Here is a 15,947-nt window from a genome sequence, read left to right on the forward strand (position 1 = left end):
GGTGCTTGGCAGAGAGTGTACATGAGTTAACCCTTTGGGATCTGGTCATGAGGGGCTGGGAATCCCTCCCCAGAACAACTCAGCCAAATGCAGAGCTCTCACCAGGGAGTGTTATGTCCCAGCTTTCCAGCCTCTGCAGAATACCTTTCATGGAGAAATGGGGGAAGGGGGCAGCTCTTTGATTTGGCTACCCAAAAGACTGGTATAACGCTCCTGATGCTAACAGATTGGCTTGGGGCGGATTCTCTGCCAGCAATAGCTTACTAGAGATGATCAGCAGGACAATGGGCCTGCACTGACCCCAGATGCTGACAGAGGCCGGTTGCCATGACAGCATGCAGGGGGCATCACTCTCTGCCTGCTGGACAAGCTATGCTCCCTGGGAGATTTTGTGCATTGCAAGTGCCCGTTGGGATCCAAGTCAAGGATTATCCCAATGTGTCCTATGGGAGGTGGGGTGGGAGCTGGAAAGGGTGCTTAGGTTTTGACTAGGTTACCAGAAGTGGCAGATTTCCTCAGGTCTAGGAATGAGGGGTGGGCAACTGAGTCAGCCTTTCCAGTTGCGCAGAGGTCACGAAGCAGGATTGCCGTGCAGGATTGCTGTGCAATCCTGTGCAATGCTGTGCACTGCATCTCACAGAAACGGTGGGAACATAGGAAGATGGGAGAGGCTGGGCCGCATATAAAAGCCAACACAAAATGCCCGGGGGTTGCTTCTCCGACAGTTTCCCCAGCAGAGAGGAGCGCTTCCTTCGCAGGAATCTCTTGAGACGGAGGGAGGCTCTCCCAACGTTAACAGCGCCCCAAAGCGCGCTCCAGCCAGGCCGTCTTATCCAGCGCCACTTTGCTCCCTTGCGCCGGTCTCCGAGCTACCCAGGACTCCTCATCTGACGAGCTCTCCTTTCAGGCGCCCCCGTTTGAGCTGCTTGATTTCTCGGCTGTTGAGAGGAAAGCCGCCCGGTAGGGCTGGCGAAACAACTGAGAGGGAAAAGGAGAGAGTTGAGAAGGACTTTCTCAGTAAGGAGCTGAAGCGGCGGCTCTTGTACTGTGGCGACACATAGCCGCGAGGCTGAGCCGCAGGCGACGGGGAGAGGGCGCGCCTGGGGCAAGAAAAGGGCCCCCAAGGACCTCCCCTCACCCCGTCTGCCACCTCGAGTCGGCGTTATGTTTTTGTCGCCACGTACTGGAATGTTGATACTTTCAGCTGCTCAGTTCATACCACATTAAAGGCAAAGAAGGAAAGAGATACTGAGGAGAAGCCATTCTTGTCTATACTAGCTTCCCCATCCCCTTTCCTATGCCATTCCAGAGACGGAATGCTTGTGATAGGTGAATCATTTTCAAAACAACCACTGTCTTGCTTTGCATAGAAAATATACATATGGTACATAGAATTCCATAAACGTTTAAGCCAATAGCTAATAGAGACACCCACAGAGATATCAAATAATATCAAATTAAACTCCATCCTCCCCCCCCCAACATGAATACACAAACTTGTAATTTATTTATTTATTTTGCCCATGATCAGCCGTATTGGACACAAGCAGCTTCCGGAAGTAAGAAGCTACATTACATTATAAAGTGTCTGAGGTGATTTTGAACAGATAAAACAGAGCCCAACCCTGGAATGGGAGTCCACTGGGAAATTTGAAGGCTGCAGTCTAGATAGAAACTGGAAAATAATTCCTAGAAGACATGGCAAGCCATTTTACATCTTGTGGCCAAGACCTTTACAGTACTTGGAATGTGTTATGAAATCCCCACTAGTGATGTTCAGCTCAAAAGAAGCTTTATGTCTACAGTGCTTTTATTCCAGGAATACAGAGCTACACATTTCTCCTCCTTTTTCAATACTCAAACCAATTCAGTGGAATAAATTAAGGAGGGAGCCAGCACTCTCTTTACATAACCTTGTAAGTGTCATGGCTGAGGACTTGACTCCAGGTCCGTAAGGCCCCTTATCTGCGTTTTCATCAGAATTCTTTATGGCTGAAGGTCTTCACAAGGAAGACACTGTTCAAAGATATTGTACGTTGTGCATGAAGCATATTATAGCTATATATGAGCCTGCTGCTCCTGAAATTAAGAGACATCAGGCCACCATGTGTGTCTGTGTGTGTGTGTGTGTGTGTGTGTGTGTGTGTGTTTTACAGTACTTTCTAAAGCAGTCAAACTATGAGGGTTTGTGAGGCCACAGTGTCACAAAACTGGCATTTCCAAGTGATTGAGTGTATGTGTGTGTGTGAGAGAGGGGGGGGGTGTCTTTGTTTTTTTAGATTTATCTCCCCCCCCCCAAAGAGTAGGACATTTCACTTCAATTCATTGAAGACAGAGAACATGTCAGGGGGCTTTGGGGCTCACATAAATAGCCCACAGCCTCTGGATTGCACATCCCCGAGCTAGACGAATGCAGAGTCATTACAAAGGAGGAACTGAAATGGACATTGATTAAATCAAAAGAAGAATGGATAAAACGCCTTTCAAATTTTGATATATTGCATTATTTATTTTTGTGTATAGCAAGCTATACAGGAGCAGAGAACACCGTTAAATTCTGCACTACTCGCTTTCCTTCTCACCCCTGAACAAGTAGCGTTATTGATTCTCATCATCCCTCGTATAATCATGAAATATAAGGGAACAGCCAGATGGCTGAGTTAGAGTGCAATCCACCAGTCCTGGAGCTACATAAATTTGCTGCCCCAATTGCAAGTCCTATATTGACTCAAGAATAAGGGCTGCAACCGATGCTATTCTCACTACTTAAACGTGGAATGAATTAAAGGAAGCGATTGGTGCATTACCTGGCTTCACTTTTTCTCACATCAAGCGTTTCCACCAATGTGGAGCAGGTTAAGCTGAGCAAGGGCAGGTGGGCCCTTGGAATGGCCTGTTTGGCTACCTGTCAAATTGCTGAACTAACAGCTGGCCTGCTGTGGTTCTCTGGCTGCCTGTGCAGATGGCAGTGGAATCGGACAATGGGGAAGAACAGGGACCAGTCCAGGAGTCTGGAGAGGACTCAGATGAGGATCCTGCGTCCTATGCAGAGATGGGGCCAGGACCATCTGGGAGTTGTATGCTGACTCCAGAACTTCCGGAATCTGGCAGTAGGGAGGCAGAGGAACAAGGGGAGCCTGTTCCCTGTGCGTATATACGCAGAGCTGCTAGAAGGCAAGAGCAGCTGAGACAAAAGGAACAACTCGGGAGTAAGGCTTGGAGATGATTGCCCCTCCCATAAGGTATAAAGGACAGGCAAAGGTAAAGAAACCTTTGTAGGAAGCAAAATCGTTCGCTCTGTTCGGATTAGACTTTAAACCTCTGTGTGGACTTTGTACTTTGGTTGGTTTTTTACTGTTCATTTAGCACTATAGTTGTTGGCAGCAATTCAAAGGAGATAAAGGTGGGTGCTTATCTCGAGGGACTGTTTGGGGCTCATTACAGGCTGGGATGAGCATAATTCCCAGTGCTAAAATAAAACAAGAATTATTTTAACTAAGTGTGTGCTTAATTACGGTCACAGGAAGCCTTGGTCAGAACATGGCCATGCACAGGAGCCCAAAATAGTCAAGTTAGTTTTGATCATAGGCTTAGCAGTCTTTTGAAAGAGCGCTGGACTTGTGTCCAGACAGGTTACAAGTGCAGAGGAAGGACTCGGCTGAAGTGGGAGGAAGCCAAACAAGCCTTGTACTCAACTGCCTGGGAATGGCAGGGAGTCCAGTTTTGTTCCTATGGCCAGCAGCAACCAGAAGCAGCCGATGGACGGAATGGGACAACTCGCCACAGCCAGCTTGCCACGGCCAACTCGCCAACTCAATAGAATTTAACAATTCTATTTAATTATTTAAAATATTTTAATTTTTGCCATCCACATTTCATTCTGTCCCTCCTTTTGCATCCTTTCTTTAATTATTCTATTCCACCAATTTTTTTATATACTAGTATAACTCTTGTCCAGTAGTGAGTTGACTGTGAGAAATTGTCATCGCCTATGGAAGGTGATGAAAGCAGGATAGAGTAGGCAAAAAGATGTTCCCACCAAAATAATAAAAAGCAATTTAGAAATATGCAAAAAGCACTCAAAGTACCTGTACAAAGGTCTTGTGCTTTTTCAAAAGATGGGGCTGACAGTTCTATCTTTCAGGCTCCCTCCCTCCCTCCTTCCTGGCCCAGTGACCCAAAGCAGAGCTGCTATGAAGGGGATGTGCAGAAGCCACTCTCTTAGTAGAAGCTGAGATGAGCCAGATGTGGCATGGATAAAAAAATAAGTAGCTGCCTTCATCTCTTGACATAAACACACAGACCCTTTCAGTGCAATTCTGTCGATGCTTACCCATAAGCAAGTCATTTGGCCTGTAAATAGCACAATAACTCAAAACTTGGTACAGAATTGTAACCTCCCTAAATTTTCTGATTGTACTTCTCTGAAAGGACACCTGTGGTTCACCTGAGATAATAATACAGTGTTGATAGAATTCTGGTGTGGATGTGGTTTGTTTGATGAATTAATAATGTGGTTTTTAGAAGCCTCGGTCCAGTTTCTTTTTAATGGATCCTATAAATGGTTCTGAGTTCTGTCCACCCCTTGGAGTTTCTTGGGTAGATCAATTTCTTAAATTATCAAACAAATAAATGTACCAAAGAATAGTTATTTATAAAGCAGTATTTCAGTGGTACTGATGGAGCTGCTGATCTTGAATTATTGTCAGGAAGGTATTTTGTGCCCTTGAAATCGAAGTCCAATAGTATTTATAGGTGTGGCTGATCATTTATTTTCTAGCTTTATGGTAAAATGTGATGGAATCACATCCAATGTTCCTTCAATATGTTTAGAAGGAACATCAGGTAAAGAAAACATTCCTAAGACAAATTAGGCATTTGAACAGAGATTAGACACTCAGGCTTATCAATAATAATAATAATAATAATAATAATAATAATAATAATAATAATAATAATAATAATAATAATAATACAAAAAAGTCTGGATAGTGGATGTGGCGGTGCCTGGAGACAGCAGAAGAGAAGAGAAACAACTGGAGAAGATAACAAAATACAGAGACCTACAAATAGAAATAGAACGGCTATGGCAAAGGCAAGCAAGGGTAGTACCAATAGTGCAGTCCCAAAACAAGCGGAGCACCACTTGAACACCATCGGCATTGACAAAATCTGCCATCAGTCAATTGCAGAAGGCAGCTTTACTTGGAACAACAGATATCTGTAACACCATCAAACATCCACATATGCCTATCCCAGGTCCTCGGTAAGGACTCGATAGGTAGACAAAAATGCCAAACCCAGTCTGAACATCTGGCTGACTGTGCGATGAATCATCATCATCATCATCATCATCATCATCATCATCATCATCATCACCATCATCATCTCCTCTTTAGTAACCCAAATGGCCAAATACTAAGCATAGTTCAATTTTCCTAGAGCAGTGTTTCGCTACCTTCACCAGCATTCGGAACTTCACCCAGAACTTCACCCAGTCATCGCTGGCTGGGGAATTCTGGGAGTTGAAGTCCGCAAAGCTCAAAATTTCCAAGATTGAGAAACACTTTCCTGGAGCATAGAGAACTTTTGTCAGAGCCTGCGAGAAGCAGGTTGTTGCTCCCAGAACTACAGAGTGAAAAATATTCCCTGCATGCTTATGGCACCCATCTGTGGAGCTGATTCCTTTGGGGCTTCCTCCCCCACCCCACTCTAATGGCTGTATCTCTGCATTAGGAATCGCACTGGGAAATGTCAGCACTTGACCTTTGCAGCTTCTGGATTAGCCTTTCTAAACAGCGGGAATGCGTTTTAGCAGGGAACAATTATGCTGCTATCGACTGATCCCAGAGGAGTTAATGGAGTGGCAGCCAGAGGCGGAGGGAGGGACAAGGAGAGAATGAGAAGAGGGAGCTCCCTGTTTCTTGCAACACTAGACTAAGGCCCCTTTCACACCGGTGTTTGGGAATTGCTTTCCCTAAATGGTGAATGACTAGAAATGCAAAGCTGTTAAGGGAAAAGTCTCATGTATGACACAGCTACCAAAATGGAACCTCGCCCCACATCGTCTCTCAAGGTCAAAAATTTGGCCTTTCCTTGGCTTGCTACAGAGGTGGTATATTCAGCAGGTTCTGACCAGTTCTGGAAAACCGGTAATGGAAATTTTGAGTGGTTCGGAGAACCGGCAAATTCCACCTCTGGCTGGCCCCTCCCCCATCTATTCTCTGCCTCCTGAGTCCCAGCTGATTGGCTGGATCTTCTTTAGTTGCCCTGCCCAGGAGAACGGAGCTGGAAAGCAGGTTAGTGGGGTGGGGAGGGAATCGAGATTCTGCAGTATCCTTCCCCTGCCACGCCCACCAAGCCATGCCATGCCCACAGAACCAGTAGTAAAAAATTTTGAATCCCACCATTGGTTTGCTACTTATGGTATGTCAAGAAGGGGATAAAGAAGATATATGAACATAGAAAATACAGTGTATCGGGTCAGTACTGATGGTCCCATTGGACTTGTGTATCAGGATGAGTGAGGACTATGAGAGCAATTTTCCCTGGTCTTGAGATTTAACATCTGAAATACAGGTGTCACTAAAAATGAAGGAGTGGAAAACCCCACAGTCATGACTATGAATCAACATGGAAAGAGACATGAAAACGGACCATGCTACTGACATTACTCTCTGCATTTTTTACCTCTTTCATTATTTATCCAAATTCTTAAGAAGGAGAAGATCCACGTCTGATTTGTTATATATGCTTATATACACTTTGTAGCATCATAGAAAAAAAAAAAAAACAACACCGTACAAGTGTATCCAAATTTGTGAGTGCAGACAGATGTATGAAAAAACAGAAGTGACTGAAAATCTCATTTACCTTGTCTAATGTGGCCTGTAGAAATGAAGCAAAAGGGTGGATCCGTTTTATTTTATTGCTATCCAATAAACAGGTTGTTTCAATTCAGGGAGTCTGCAAATGGCCAGAGAAGGCAATCCTTTATCATGGAGGTTTGTTCAAGGAGGTTTGTTCAACATGTTCACTATTGGCGGTAGGGCTGTGGTGGCCTTACCCAACTGTTTGCTGAGGTAAGTACTGATTAAATAACAAGATACCTCAAATGCCCTCTCTATAAAATCATGTAAAACTGGGAAGATAGAGATAGACGAATTGGAGGGTTTTTTTTCACCCCTTACAGCAGTGATAGGCAAATTGGTACTCACCAGATGTATTATGCAATTGTTATAACATAAAGCCACTGATGATGCTAATTAGAGATGATTGAAATTCAAGTCTAAGTCAGTGATGGTGAACCTTTTGGGCTTGGCGTGTCAAAAATTCCCAAAATGCCTAACTTGAGTCTGCTGGTATGTCACCTGAAACAACATGCTGTGTCACAGGTTCATCATCTCTTATCTGTCTCCCCCATCCTAAAGGATTGTGTTTTGATTTACGGTTGTTCTCAAAGATGAGTTGGAAAGAAACAGCGATCGAGACTTACGTGGCCACAGATTAGAAAGAGTGTTAGAAGAACACATATCTTAGCATGACTTTTTAACTAGATAGAGAGTTGAATATCCCCAACTTGTAACTTATCACGAGCAAAATTATCAGCTTCCTGTCTTGGCAGCTTGTCAGGTAATGACTTGAAAGTCCTTGTACATCTGAATATGTTTCATTGGGTGGTATATATGGGAATTTTGGAAGCAATGATCTATTATCACATTCTATACTATCTGCTAGATGTTCTCTGCTGATGAATATCCTATTATTGCACAATATCTTCCTTTGGGGAAGATACTGCATAATATTTTAAAAATTAAATATCTAAAAAAAATTGGGGATGTGGTGGCTCAGTGGCTAAGACACTGAGCGTGTCAATCAGAAAGGTCAGCAGTTTCCATTATTTAAATATACCAATCTGGATTTCAACAATGGAAGCAATGATCTACCCAAATAATTTGGATATTACTAAGATGATTAAATGTAAGGACTTATTGGATGCACAAGGAAATTTGAAACTGTGGCAAGATCTTCAAGATCAGGGAGTACAAATTGATAGATGGGTATTATCTTCAAATTCAGAGTAGATACAAACAGGATAAGAAAGAATTTGGAATCAATAATAAACTCCAGCAACTAGATAAAATTCTATTAGGCCCAGATTAAAAAACAAAAACAAAATTTTATAATTATTTACTAGAGGCAGAATTAGAGAAGAAATTGTCAAAGGGAATATGATAGCCTGAAGTAGGAATATAGGACTCAGCATTACCTTAATAGAATGGGAGAATGTCTGGAGTAGAAACAACAAAATTACAAAATCAGCAGCTTACAAGGAAAATGCCTACAAGATGTTTTACGGATGGCACCTTCCCCCCTCAAGTTTAGTGAAAATGCGCCCCAACGTGAGTCTGAATTGCTAGAAATGTAAAAAAAAGGAGGGAACTTTCTTCCATATGTGGTGGTCTTGCATAGAGGCTCAAAAATATTGGCAGAAAATTAGAAAATGGTTAGAGGAAATGACAATAGAACAGATTGAATTTAAACCAGAATTCTTTTTATTAGGGATTTTTAATAAAGAACTCTAAAAAAAAGTAAAATACACAACAATACATATTTTGACAGCGGCCAGACTGGCCTTTGCACAATGTTGGAAACAACCTCATATTCCATCAGAGGAAATGATTATTCAAAAAATAGCAAACTGTGCAGAGATGGACAGATTAACTTTGGCATTAAAAGGAAAAGATACATCGATGTATTATGACAGCTGGAACTGCTGGTACGAATGGATGGAACAAAGATCAAGTAAACAACAAAGGGCAAAAGAAAATAGGTTATAATCGTATATATTTGCACAAGGAATAATTGTATAGAGGGTACAAAATAAGGTTGAAAAGAAGGTCCCACAAACTGTCGAGGATGAAACGGTTTTTAATTGTCTCCTGAATTTTCTTTTTCACTTTTTCTTCTTTATTTCTTTTTTCTCTTTCACATTTATGTATGTGTTGTTTGTCTGTTTTAATTGTAAAATTAATTAAGGTTATTTTTTTTTTTTAAAAAAAGGTCAGCAGTTCGACGGTTCAAGTCTCTAGCACCATGTAACGAAGTGAGCTCCCATTACTTGTCCTAGCTTCTGCCAACCTAGCAGTTTGAAAGCATGTCAAAATGCAAGTAGAAAAATAGGGACCACTTTGATGGGAAGGTAACAGCATTTTGTGTGCCTTCAACATTTAGTCATGTTGGCCACATGACCATGGAGACATCTTCAGACAATGCTGGCTCTTTGGCTTTGAAACGGAGATGAGCACCACCCCCTAGAGCCAGAAACGACCAGCACATATGTGCGAGGGGACCTTTACCTTTATCTTCCTTTTGAAAGAGGTCTCTCTGAGTTCATGCATCGTGCTAGTTTGCTCAGCCATAGTTTATTAAACAAACTACAACTGGTTAGGTTCTCCCAACATGCCAAGTCAAGCCAAACCAATCCTATTAGTGCAATATATGATACTGCCTTTCCTACACTCTCTGAGGAAAGTTGTCAATTATTGTTGCCATTACCAATTCTTTACCCCAACTTTGGCCATCCATGGAGTAATCCCTTTGCTGTCCTGCTTTCCCTGTCCTGATGGCCTTTCAAACAACTATGAGGCCCCAGTTTGCTCTCCTTACCACATCCAGACTCTGTACTATAAAGAACCTTCTCTTTGACTTTGAACAGCCATATTGGCCTCTTGGGAAATTAAGAGATCCTGCCCAAAATAGCACTACTGCCTGAAACTGCACAGGCAGTATTAACAAAAAAGACCATTTTTGTTGTAACCAAATATTAGTTACTTATTAGTTAAGACTATACATTGTGTATGGTTCTCTTTTAATGGTATTTTAGCCAGATATCCCTATAAACAGGTAGTCCTCGATGTACAGCAGTTCATTTAATGACTGTTACAACGGCACTGAAAAAAGTGACTTATGAGTGTTTTTGAAAGTTATGACATCTATGAGGCATCCCCATATGGTCACGTGACCAAAATTCAGATCCTTAGTAGCTGGTTCATACTTTTGACCATTGCTATGTCCCAAGGTCATGTGATCACATTTTGAAACCTTCTGACAAGCAAAGGGTCAAACCTGGAAGTTCAGGGTTTGCCATGACAGGGTGGGATGGAGCACTGGTGATGGGGGCGTGTCATAAGCCTGGGAGCAGCAACAATGCACTGGTGCTGGGGGGGTGATGACTGTGGGGGCGGTGAAGACAGACTGGCAGGGTGACCACCCGACCATCAGCTGTGCTGGGGAGGGTGTGGCGGCGCGAGGCAAGCAGCTGTTCAGAGCAGCAAGCAACGAACAGCTGTTCCGGCCCAGGGAACATGCAGTTGATTGCAGGGCAAGGCCAGAGCCGAGGAGCTGAGGAGAGGGCATGGCCCGCTTGGATAAAATGTGCTGGGAGGCAGAAGCTCCCAGCGCTGACCTTACATCTCTGCATGGTGCAGTTTTGCAGCTAGAGCTCAGTGCATGCCCAAGTCCAGCTAAATAAAGCCAATTAGATTGCATGCGTGTGGCGTTTTCCTTCCTGGTTTAGGTCTGGAGCTGGGACAGGCTGAGACAAAGTCAATGGAGAAGCCAGATTCACTTAACAACTCTGTTACAAACTTTAACAACTGCAGCAATTCACTTAATAACTGTGGCAAGAAAGATCGTAAAATGGGGCAAAAGTCACTTAACGAATGTCTCACTTAACAACAGAAATTTTGGGCTCAATTGAAGTAAGTCGAGGACTACTTATATATGTGCCTTCAGACCAGCATTGTCTCCTGGAGACTGGCTGAATTAGTCCCTGCAGTTTAATTCATGGTCTCCCAGATTCTAGCCTGATGTCAGGCTTGTCCCGATTTAGACAATTCTTTTACTAAAGTCAAGCGGTTACAGCAAAAGCAAAGCTGGATCTGAGTATTCCCATGCAAAGTTTGCAATTTTCCCATTCCTCTGGCCTTCCCCCCCTTGACCAATCCATCAGTGTCCAATAATATTTCTTTTTGATATTTTGGAAACGATTTGAAGGTTGGTGGTACCTCTCTGGTGTACAGTTTTGCATTCTATTCTCAGGCTTCATCCTTGATCGGCTGATTTAGCCCAGATCAACACCTCTGGTTCCTGTCACCCTGTCTGTTAGATATTAGCATACTTACCATTGATTGGTTGTGTCGCGGGAATGGAAATTTAAACAGCCGTCACTGGTTGAAGCTACGGCCAGCTCTGTTGTAAAAGGAGCTGCCATGGCTGCAATTTTTCAGTTCTGTAAGAACAAAATAAAAGAAGTTGGACGAGCTGAGTTTCCTGCATCTTTCTTACCCACGATCTAACACTGGCGATGAGGGTGGGATACTGAGATGAAACGGGACCAGCGAGCACATGGCAACTGAACCAAGAAGAATCTGAAATGGCTGGAACCAACATGCCACCTGCACCGTTCAACCCCATAACCGAAGACTGGGAATCGTACGTTGACCGATTCTACATGTTCCTCGAAGGAGGTGACCTCATGAACATTTTGGAACAGAGGAAGCGAGCTGTTTTCCTCACACACTGTGGACCCGCCATTTTCAAAATGGCCAAAGCACTATCAGCACCCAGTGACATGAAAACTATGGCCTGGCTGGACCTGGAGAGGATCCTGAGGACCCACTACACCCCGCCAATATCCTGGCTAATCAAGAGGCACAAATTTTACCAGAGAGACCAGAAGGACGAAGAGAGCATCAACAATTTCGTCACAAACCTGAGGGACATCGCCGGACCATGTGAGTTCCTAAATGTGGACGAGGCGATGAGGGATCGTATAGTCCTGTGACTTTGAGACCTAACCCTACAGAGCTGACTCCTGATGAAACCCAAAATAACCCTAAAAGAGGCCATCAAGGAAGCATCGACCATGGAAGCATCCCAGAAATCCTCTGCCACCAAAAGGAAAATGAACAAGGCACTACAGCCACCACCGAAAGAAGCTGCCACCATCCACCACAAGGACATCGAATCTGAGTCTGACACAGATGACAACGATGAGGAAATTAACCAACTCCGCTCAGAATGGAACCAGAGAAGCCAAGATGGAAAATGAAAGGACTTCTGGTGTGCGGGATGCAAGGGAAACCACCGCCGATCAGAATACCGTTTCTGCGATGCCATCTGCCAGCATTGCAACTGGTGGAGACACATCGTGAAGTCATGCCAAGCATTGAAACCCCACACCAGAAGACAGAGACAGAACACACCTCCACAGAGCAGAGAAAACCAACCCAAGAGCCAATGGAGCCAATTCAGCTGGAGGCGGTGGAAAAACAAATTGGCCTCCATACAAAGTGAAGTGTACCAGACAGTGAAGGTGGGACACTCCAGCACAACAAACACGTGGAAGGTCCACATCCAAGTTACCATAGAGAATAAGAAATGCCAGATGGAAGTGGATTCCGGATCATACCTGTTGATGGTATCCTGGGACATCATCAAACAACTAAGCCCCAGCCTAACCAAAGATCAGCTGAGCAAACAGAGACTAACCCTAAAGGACTATCAAGAGAACAAGATTCCCATCATAGGCATAGGGAAATTCCGAGTGACCTTCAAAAACTACTCCAGATTCCTGCCATTAACCATAGTCGACCGGGACCGGCCAAGTCTGATGGGGCTCGAATGGTTTAAACCGCTGGGAATGGAAGTCACAGGAATACACAGCATCACCGAGAGTGAATGGGAAGACAACCTGATGGAGGAATTCCAGGACATCTTCAACAGAAAATTGGGCAAGTACTTGAAGTCCCCCATCTCATTTAAACTAGATCCTGCAATAGCCCCAATAAGACTAAAGGTGAGGCAGGTCCCCTTCGCACTTAAACCTAAAATAGATGAGCAGCTAGATAAGCTCATTGCCCAGGGGATCCTCGAATCCATAGACCACGCAAAATGGAAAACCCTTATCGTCACCCCAGTAAAGCCAGATGGATCCATGTGCATCTGTGCTGACTATAAGGCCACCCTGAACCACGCCCTACAGCAAAGCAGGTACCCCGTCCCAGTGGTACAACACCTTTTACATTCCCTGGGGCAGGGGAAGGTTTTTTCAAAGCCTACAAACAATTACCAGTAGACTCTGAGACAGCAGAAGCCCCGACAATCGTACTGCACAGAGGGGCATTCAAATGCAAGCGTTTACAATTCGGGGTCAGCATAGCCCCGGGACTATTCTAGAGCCTCATGGAATGCCTACTACAAAGGGCTAAATGAGGTGGTGCCTTATTTCAACAATGTCCTCATATCAGCAAAGGATAAAGGACAATTGCAAGAACGCCTAAGGGAAGGCCTAACCCGATTCAAAGAAGTGGGGCTAAAGGTAAAAAAGGAAAAATGCCAACTAGCAGCCAACAAGGTAGAATTCCTGGGCTACCTAATGGAATGGATTCACCCCACAGAGAGCAAAATTAAAGCAATCAAAGAAGCCCCCAGGCCAACAAACAAAATAGACTTGCAAACCTTCCTGGGACTTATTAACTTTTACAATATATTTTTACCACAGAAGGTGACAGTTGCGGAGCCACTTCACAGACTGCTTGACAAGAAGGCAGTTTGTACCTGGGGGCAAAAGGAAGAAACTGCATTCCAAAGAATAAAAAATATAATCACATCAGACCGCGTGCTAATCCAGTACAGCGAGACCTTACCATTAGTCCTAATCTGCGACGCATCACCATTTGGGGTAGGTGCAATAATCAGCCACATACTACCGGATGGAAAAGAAGCCCCCATAGCCTTTTATTCAAAAATATTGTCCAAACTGGAATGGAATTATAGTCAACTCAATAAAGAAGCACTAGCCACAGTCACCGGAATCAAGTGATTTCATGAATACAACTACGGAAGGAAGTTTACCCTGGTCACCGATCACAAGCCTCTATTGGGGATCATCACAGGAAACAGAGCCACCCCAAACATCCTGTCACCTAGGATGACGCGTTGGACAGAGTTCGTAGCCGCCTACGACTATGACTTAAAATACTGGCCTGGGAAGGAAATAGATCATACTGACACACTCAGCCGATGCCCCCTGCTCAACCTGGATGAGGACCCAGCGCCAGCCACTTCCATGCTCCTGATAGAGACTCTCGAGAAAACACTGGTGACAGCAGCTGACATCGTGAGAGCAACCACAAAAGACAAAACTCTGGCGCGAATATTGAACTGGGTGGGGGAGGGTTGGGCAGAGGCAGAAGCAGCCAAAGACACCAAACCATTCAGAAACAGACAATTGGAATTATTGATGTTGAAAGGGTGCATACTTTGGGGAGATAGGGGGGAAAGAGGGGAAAGGGAAAACACAGACACGAGCAAGGAAGAAGGGGGAGACCCTTCACAAAAAACCAACATAAGCAGAGAGTGGGGGACCCTTCCCAATCAAATAGAGAGGAGGTGGGAGACCCCTCCCAATCAAACAACCAAACAGAACAGCCCCTTACAGCTAACGAGGCATGCCCTCTACAATTAACGACAGCACCGAACAAAGGAAGCAAGGACATACCTGTGATCCATCGGTGAGTCAGCATAGCCAGACAGGAACAACCCAAGGAGGAGTCAACAGGAGGAGTTGAAAGGGCAGCCTCTAGTGGAGACAAAATGGCCGCCCCAGCCAGAAGGTTCCAGGAGGTTTCAATGGGGAGAACAGGAGGAACAATAAATACAACTGAACAGCGCGAGGAACAAACAGCAACTGTGCAGGTCCAGTCGCACCCATAAGAGCCTCACCTATTTGCGTGACTGTGTATCTAGGCGGGACGGGATTGGGTGAGCCCAGACAAGTGGGGAAGGGTGTTAGATATTAGCATACTCACCATTGATTGGTTGTTTCATGGGAGCAGGAATTTGAACAGGCGTCACTGGTTGAAGCTGCGGTCAGCTCTGTTGTAAAAGGAGCTGCTGCAGCTGCAATTTTCAGTTCTGTAAGAACGAAATAAAAGAAGAGGGATGAGCTGAGTTTCCCGCGTCTTCCTTACCCATGATCTAACACTGTCATGCCCTTCCCCTTTTCCTGATCATTCCTATGCCCGTTCCTTACCTTCCCAAGTGCCTTCCCCTCCCTTTCATTTTATGGCAGGATGCCAGTGAAGCGAAGTATGCTGAAGATGACAGGCCTGACACTACACCTAACTTACTGATCTCTCCCATTCTCTCTCTTCCTCTCTGTCTCTCCCTCTCCCTCTCCCTCTCTCTGTCCCCCCACCCTTGCTCTCGCACTCTCTCTGCACAATATAGCAATTACAATGGCTATGTTGCCTTAGCTCAGGCATCAGTCTCAGACTGGACAAGCAAAGAAAAGATCCCTCTTTCATTTCCCCTCCCAACTTTTGATTTTAAGGCTGAAATCACTTTTTCCTTAGGTCTTGAAAGGGGGAGTAGGAAAGTTGATGAGCAGAACAAACACAGTCCTGTGATTTTGTGGGGTGGGGGGCATTTTGGGAAGCCTGTGTGAAAACCTGTGTGCCTGCTAGCAGCATACCAGAGTCCCCAGAATGAAATATTCTTTTCTGTAAAAGATTTGTGGCAAAATAAAGCATGCCGTACCAATTCTTAGCAGCTGTTCTTGGCTCAGCTTTTCCTCCATGCTGTTGAGATGCAGTGTCATGTATTTAGAACATCTCTATGAAAGATTCCTTTAATCTGGTGTTTGCTTTGCGGTGTGTACACATGTGAATGTGTTTGCATTTATGAATAAGCAAAACATCAGCTTCCTACCTTTATCCATACAGTAGATAAGCTGAGAAAGAGCAACTGATGCAGAGTCACTGGCTGAGATTTATGCCTCAGAGAATAATCAACTCTGGCTTTTTCCAATTATTTATTCTAATGGTCCTAATATCAACATTGCACTTGCACCTGCAAGTTAATTCTGTCCCTTTGTCAGC

At 44.4% G+C, this 15,947-nt stretch overlaps 1 long non-coding RNA gene across 1 annotated transcript; it reads right to left on the reverse strand.

Annotated features, from left to right (window-relative positions):
- Positions 1-8,532: 8,532 nt before the first annotated feature.
- On the reverse strand, positions 8,533-14,700 carry LOC148128037 (uncharacterized). Its single transcript, XR_015741322.1, has 3 exons — positions 14,567-14,700; positions 11,187-11,293; positions 8,533-9,013 (listed from the first exon to the last, which is right to left on the reverse strand). It is a non-coding gene; the product is annotated as an uncharacterized LOC148128037 (long non-coding RNA).
- Positions 14,701-15,947: the final 1,247 nt, after the last annotated feature.

The sequence above is a fragment of the Pseudonaja textilis genome, chromosome 1, assembly GCF_049901715.1.
Source record: "Pseudonaja textilis isolate UNSWEBS1 chromosome 1, rPseTex1.2, whole genome shotgun sequence".
Classification (NCBI taxonomy): Eukaryota; Metazoa; Chordata; class Lepidosauria; order Squamata; family Elapidae; genus Pseudonaja; species Pseudonaja textilis.